The following is an 8,331-nucleotide window of genomic DNA, read 5'->3' on the forward strand; positions in this document are numbered from 1 at the left end:
AGATTCAAACGCTTGCACATAATAGCCCTAATTCCAATTGCAATTTGAAGCAGGTATAAATATACATAAAACTAAATACAAATATTAAATACAAAATTTGGAGGCTATAGCTCTAAAGACGTACGAGATATAATTTAATAACTGAACTTCGCTCATGTTTTTATTCGATAACAATTAAATGCGAATAATTATCGAATATATAACAAACTTTATATGCGCGTGCTATACACGGCCCTACAAACAAATTTCAAGTATCTAGCTCTTATAGAAGTTGAGATCGACACGTTCACACATACGGATAGACAGACGGACAGGGCTCAATCAATATCGTCCTGATCAAGAATATATATAGTTTATGGGGTCTGCCACGCCTGTTACATACATTTGCACAAAACCATTATACCCTGATTTGCCGTTTTCAATGGGATCAGGGTATAACAATTGAAATGCTTTATGTTATTTTTTTTTCATAAAGAGAACATCTCTTAGATTTTGAGTTAGAAGTTTGAAAGCATTTGAGACATTGAAAGTTCAACTCATCCGCCTGTCATGAAAGCTAAAGTAGAGAATATAATGGAGCAAGTTTGCAGAGAGAAATATGTTTCTAGAAGAGTCTTCGAGTCTTTGTAAATACCATGTAAATACCATGCATTGTCACCTACCTTACTTCTATAAGATATGAGTGGGTGTTGTGTATTTTAAAAAATAAATTCACATGTAGCTACAACCACAATAACAGTGCACATATAGGAAATAGTAGTTAATCAGCGAATTATGCAAATTGAAGTTGAAATTAAAATTGAAATTAAAATTGACCATCGTCAAAATCAACTGCACGGGCAACAGCAACACACACAGCTAATCAAAAGAACTCGTGTAATCCTTAATTTCATGTACACCTACACACATACAGGGCTTAGCCTACGTTGACCACCTACTTATCCCTTTTTACACGTGCATTGATTATGTCTCTCTGGCCCTCTCACTTGCTCTCGCTCTCTCTCTCACTCACTCAATGTGAGCAAATTTGTTGTGTGTTTGTTTGGGCTTCTGTATTTATTGTCTGAAATGACATTAAGTTAAGTTCTTCGTATGCTTAGCCCATAGCCAACCGTCCATGTAATTAATTACATTTGGCCTGGCTACGCCTCACTGTGTGTGTGTGTGTGAGTGTCTATGTAAATATGTCGTATATATATCTCTCTCTGGCGATTCTCACTTTTGTTGACGAAACCCAGCGCAATCTGAATCTTGAAATATCTCAATTTGTCTCCATCTCCCTCTCTCTCACTCTATACATCGATATGACTGATTTACACAATTGGTGCTTGTCTGGTCTAGCACTTGATAATTGGCAGCCAGGCGACCAACGATCGATAACAATAAAATTGTTAAAAGCGCAAAATGCCGCAAAGTGTGTAATTTGTTAAAGCTGGGAGAAGCAGCGCTAGAACTCAGGCTACCCAGGCAACCCGTGTAACGCGTCCCAAGCATCTCTATTTGAATTCATCAGCGGCGTGTTTAAGCAGTTTGTCAGCGACACGTGGCAGAACGACGACTGTTCCTTTCTAGTTCGTTGGCAACAGCAGGCGGTTAATTTTTTTTCCCTGCCCTTTGGAGTGGGCAAATGCCGGGGAGATGACTACGACTGTGTGCCGGTGACGTAAAGCCTCAAGAACAGCAGCAGCAGCAGCAGCAGCAGCAGCAGCAGCAGCCACCGCCACATCATCATAACTGAGCAACTGAGCTACCCCCTAGTTACAGAAATGTCCAACTACCAGCGAGGTGTACTAAATAGAGATTTAAACGCCTGAGTACCGGCTGGAAATGGTCACCCACTTTTTTTGATTCGCTGTTCGGTTGTCAACGACAATTGTAGTATAGAACCAATCAATCTCAATATATATGTATATATACATATTTATTCATAATTTGAAAATTATTCTGTAATACGTATGTCTCTGAAATGTGTCCCTTGCGTATTGCCATTTATTTTAATGTCAATTGAAACCCTTTTTCCTACTTCGCTGTATGTCATTGCATGCGCCTGATTTACACGCTTCCTGTTCTCCACACGGATTGAAAGAACGCCTCCTTCTTTGCCTCGATGAGAGCTCGTGTGTGCAAGCCCCGGTATATACCCTGAGCTTTGATCTGTGTTTTCAAACGTGGCACACACAAAGTCGCACGCGTTCCACTTCCCTATAAAAAAGGACTTTCGACTAAAATATAAATAAGAAAAATCTATGATTCGAATTCACATCTACACATTGAAGTAGGTAACACGTAGCAAAAGTCAAGCTTGACTCTCAACGCATATGTGCAACAGGAGTACCGATGACAACTCAAACACAAGGCAATACTAATTGTCTTTCTTTTTACAGAGCTCGAAAAAGAATTTCTTTAATATATCACAACGATTATAACTTAGATAACAAACTCAATTCAATTTCAGCTATGATATACCTATTATAATAAATATGTGGAATATCACAAAAAAGAAGACGCTTTCACATATTGATTGCAATTATGAATTATGACGTATTATTAAATAAATTAAGTTTCATGTCTCTAGCCCTTATAGATTATGAAACCAAAGAGTTCATATATACGCACGGACAGACGGATGGGCGGACAGACAGACGGACATGGCAAGATCAACTCAGCTCGTCGCCTTGATCAGGAATATATACTGTGCCACGGACTTCTGCATATTACATACTCTTAAACCATAATGCCCAAAATTCAATCAATTGCAAGTTTGCGAGTTGCAAGCTGCGAATTACTCTATAGTATTTAGCATAGGTCCGTTAGCTTTAGTTAGAGTAGACGCAAGTCCTTGTCTCATCCATGGCTTTCTCCCATCAATGGTTTCTACCATGAATACTATCGATAGTTTGCGCAAGTCGGTTTAAGTCATTTTGAAGCAGTCAGGCATATGCCTTGAAAGAGTTATCCTTCCAGTAAACTGATCCACTAAGTTTACTTACAACGGTGATGTAAGCTAACCGCTAAGTGAGGAGATATATCATCAATAAGGTCCCTCGGCACTCTACGAATACTTCAAAGTTGATAAATAAATATATTATATAAATATAGTATATATATATATATATATATTTATAATAAATATAAATAAAAGCTGGTAAGAAAACTTCAGCTTTATTCAATTTTATTGAATTAAGTTATAAAAATAAAAGAATATTTTTCAAAATAAATGAAGTATGCTGACCGTAGTTGAGTTCAGTAGGTTATCTATAAGAACTAAATGCTAACTTATTTGTAAAGCCAGGCAATAAATAAATGTAGGATTGTAGCTTTTTGGTAAGCAAATATTACGAATCAGATTCAGCACGCTCCCGTTTCTTAATTTCCCGTGCACACGCACAAAGTCCAACCACCCACTCCCAGCAAAAAGAAACCAGTTAATGATGTATATATAGCCAGGCATTCGTCTAGAACTGTTGCCGCCCCAACGGACTAGCGACAGGACGGCTGGCCTCTACGATTGTGCGCAGTTATTTAAAATAATATTTCCGCATCCGGCACGTAATACGCAACGCGTGCAGACCAACGCAAGCAGTCCCAAAGAGCAGGCACAGATTGAACCAGCCATCTCTGCTACTCCCTTTATAGGAGGAACTCTCTCATCATGGTCGTGTTTGCTGCTCGGAACTGCTCACTTACTTAACGGGAGCAACTTTCAATATGATACGGAATTTACAGCACTTCAATAATGTTTAGTTTGATAATGTGTACTCTGGCTCAAATCCCAAATGAATTTGAATTAGACGCATAGGGGCATCCAGGGTTATGACGACTCCAAGCTGCAGTCTAGGCATGCGAGCCAACTTTCTACAAGACAGGCTCAAATGTGACGGCAAACCGAAATAGAAGCGACATCGGTGAGACGACTCGCAAGAAAAGTCCGCGGAGCACAAAGAAAATCAACAATCAGCATTGCGCGCTATCCTAAAGAAGGTGGGATTATTGACTCAAAGAAAAGACGATTATTCCGCAACTGGCATATTGACAAGAGAATCCCATCAAGTATATATATTCTTCATCGAAAGCATCAATCTAGTCAGTCTGGCCTTGACTCTCTCTCTTTTTATCCAACTATCCCACCTGGAGATTTCAACCAATAGTTCAAATAATATATAATGTACATACAGCTCCATTCAAACTTAAATTTGTATATCTATAAGGTTATAAGACTAAAACTATATGAATGAGCACGATAATTAGAGAGATCGCCTCCTGGGTTCAGGGTGACTCCTAGTCGGGCACTCTAAACTATATTCTATATTCTATATTCTATCTCAATCTTCCATCTTCTCTCTTCTCTTCAAACTATATTCTATATTCTATATTCTATCTCAATCTTCCATCTTCTCTCTTCTCTCTTCTCTCTTCTCTCTTCTATCTTCTATCTTCTATCTTCTATCTTCTATCTTCTATCTTCTATCTTCTATCTTCTATCTTCTATCTTCTATCTTCTATCTTCTATCTTCTATCTTCTATCTTCTATCTTCTATCTTCTATCTTCTATCTTCTATCTTCTATCTTCTATCTTCTATCTTCTATCTTCTATCTTCTATCTTCTATCTTCTATCTTCTATCTTCTATCTTCTATCTTCTATCTTCTATCTTCTATCTTCTATCTTCTATCTTCTATCTTCTATCTTCTATCTTCTATCTTCTATCTTCTATCTTCTATCTTCTATCTTCTATCTTCTATCTTCTATCTTCTATCTTCTATCTTCTATCTTCTATCTTCTATCTTCTATCTTCTATCTTCTATCTTCTATCTTCTATCTTCTATCTTCTATCTTCTATCTTCTATCTTCTATCTTCTATCTTCTATCTTCTATCTTCTATCTTCTATCTTCTTCTATTCTATCTTCTATCTTCTATCTTCTATCTTCTATCTTCTATCTTCTATCTTCTATCTTCTATCTTCTATCTTCTATCTTCTATCTTCTATCTTCTATCTTCTATCTTCTATCTTCATCTTCTATCTTCTATCTTCTATCTTCTATCTTCTATCTTCTATCTTCTATCTTCTATCTTCTATCTTCTATTCTATCTCTATCTTCTATCTTCTATCTTCTATCTCTATCTTCTATCTTCATCTTCTACTTCTATCTTCTATCTTCTATCTTCTATCTTCTATCTTCTAATCTTCTATCTTCTATCTTCTATCTTCTATCTTCTATCTTCTATCTTCTTTTCTATCTTCTATCTTCTATCTTCTATCTTCTATCTTCTATCTTCTATCTTCTATCTTCTATCTTCTATCTTCTATCTTCTATCTTCTATCTTCTATCTTCTATCTTCTATCTTCTATCTTCTATCTTCTATCTTCTATCTTCTATCTTCTATCTTCTATCTTCTATCTTCTATCTTCTATCTTCTATCTTCTATCTTCTATCTTCTATCTTCTATCTTCTATCTTCTATCTTCTATCTTCTATCTTCTATCTTCTATCTTCTATCTTCTATCTTCTATCTTCTATCTTCTATCTTCTATCTTCTATCTTCTATCTTCTATCTTCTATCTTCTATCTTCTATCTTCTATCTTCTATCTTCTATCTTCTATCTTCTATCTTCTATCTTCTATCTTCTATCTTCTATCTTCTATCTTCTATCTTCTATCTTCTATCTTCTATCTTCTATCTTCTATCTTCTATCTTCTATCTTCTATCTTCTATCTTCTATCTTCTATCTTCTATCTTCTATCTTCTATCTTCTATCTTCTATCTTCTATCTTCTATCTTCTATCTTCTATCTTCTATCTTCTATCTTCTATCTTCTATCTTCTATCTTCTATCTTCTATCTTCTATCTTCTATCTTCTATCTTCTATCTTCTATCTTCTATCTTCTATCTTCTATCTTCTCTCTTCTATCTTCTATCTTCTATCTTCTATCTTCTATCTTCTATCGTTTATTTTCTATCTTCCCTCCTTAGCCTTCGGAGATCTATTTTTTGAAGTGTGTAATTACAGAGTAAACAACGTGTACAATGAAGTTGATATTAAATGTGTACACACAGAAGTCTAAAAATGATTCAATGTGTGATGTGAATCTGCCGAACATAATGAGAAGCATTCAATTGTTTATGCCAAAGGCGGTCTATAAGGAGGAATGTTGAAAACTTACCACATATATATGCATATAACATATATATACCCATTACGCCTTTTTACAATAACAGCAACGTGAAGAAGAGTAGCTATATATATATATATATATATATATTGTATAGATATATTGTACATATATCTATATATACAATGCATCGATTTATTTAATTGTTTACTTTAAGGGTAGGCTCGTCTAGGCTTAGCTGAGCTGAGCTCCGGTCACCCCTAAGTAAGGGCTGAGGTCTGTCCCTACATCTGCCTAATAAACCCTCGCGGAGTCTCATTGTATAGAGGAGAGAGGTACTCTGGGCTACTCATATCTGTGTCCCTCTATCTATTCTGTATTGAGTATGCAGTGTAACTACTTTGACCTCTATTGTTATTTTAGTTATTATATTTTAGAGTCTTCCTCTTCAATCACTCCGCGCCGTCTGTCTGCGGTTTTTTGGTCTTTGTTTTATTTACCTAAGCTACATTTTGTTCTCTCTTTCTTCTTTTCATCTCATTGTGTTGCATATACTTTTTTTTATTTTCTATTTTCTATTTGCTTCTTTTTTGTTAATAAGCTTGTGACTGACGTTGACGTTACCACTGCGGCCAATTCTGCGGCTTATTATTATTGTGGATCCAAGAGGGATATCTTTATATCTCAGTCGATGTGTTGCGAACCAAAATGCTAAGGCTTGCTGGCGCATTTCATACATATATATGTCATATTAAAGCAGTAAAAGTGCTGTAGTCGGGAGTACCCGACTAGGAGATACCCTGAACCCTGCGCAGTGTTGTTATTTCATTCTGAGCTTATCATATATACTTTGCAAAAAAAGCACCTGCGCCACCTACGGCAAAGGGCGAAGCTGTGGGAAACTTTAGAAAATGTGCATTCCCCACAGGAATCAAATGATTGCTTATTATCAATACTAATGAAATAAGTTATCGAGAAGAATTCTCTACCTCTCTCTATTTCTCATTCGCATGGAGGACTAGGCGGACAGACAAACAAGATCAAAAATACATATGCTTTCTGGAGTCTGCGAAGCCTTATTCTGCCGGTTACTTACAATGGGTTCGGCGTAAAATACAAAAGCTAGATACAGACGGGAAGATAAACAGTTCTAATCTAATTGTTACTTCGTGTGTTCGTGTTGCTAACTGTAGAAGAAGAGGTATACAAATCGAATAGTCGAACATCTCTCAAGTTATTTTAATTGATCTATTTACAAAGGTATGTGTTTATAAAAATTTCAAACTAAAACCATATTTAACTAAATAGTTTTTTGAGGGCTTTCATATTTTGGTACCCGGAGACTGTTTTTGTGGAACATGGTGTTCGTGGTCCTAATTGTGTTTTCTCGCCGAAACAAAAACACTCTGCGTTATTTAATATAGACTTCCTTTCTTTTCTCTCCCTCTCGCCCTCTCTATCTGTTTGCACCTCTGGATCGTTAAGAGTTTGTTGACAGCAGTAATCAATAGGCCAGCCTACCACAAATCTCACTCCCTATCCGCATACTTTGAACTCGTGCCCCGACGCTCGTTCTCATTTGCTCTCTTTCTCTTTTGCTGTTTTTCCCCTAACCATCTATATATTTGGCTCTTGGCTTTCGAATATTATATATATGTTATTGAAATTATTTGAATGCTGACTGGAATTTTGAAATATGTATATATGTATTTTTAAATGTATAATCGCTTAATTTTGTAGCTTGAGAGATTCGAAACATTCAGACAGATGGACGTGTGGATATACCCTTTCTACACATTTTCAATGCGCAAAGACAATAAGTATTATATCTCCGAAATACGTATGCCTCAGTGTCAATATGATTTGTAGAGCTCAACTTCTAGTTTGAATAATTGCAATTTAGGAAATATATATATATATATATATATGATAATAATATATAGGATAAGTCAATTATTTGTTGGAAATACCCGCTGCAATTGCAAGAATCTAATATAAAACAAATTAACATTTTTCACACATTTCACAAACAAAAAACAAAAAAAAAAATAAAGAAAAAATTCTGATTCGTCACCTCCAGAAAATGATCCATGAAATTTCTACCCAATTTTAAGGACCAGGCGAGGAATTTGCTTTGAAGAAGGCAACGACATTCTTTATGAGTGTGCGAGGGTGTGTGCGCGTGTGTGTCTGTCTGTGTGCGTGTGTGGCTATGTGGG

Source organism: Drosophila hydei, unplaced genomic scaffold (assembly GCF_003285905.1).
Source record: "Drosophila hydei strain 15085-1641.00,03,60 unplaced genomic scaffold, DhydRS2 tig00008145-arrow-arrow-pilon, whole genome shotgun sequence".
Taxonomy (NCBI): Eukaryota; Metazoa; Arthropoda; class Insecta; order Diptera; family Drosophilidae; genus Drosophila; species Drosophila hydei.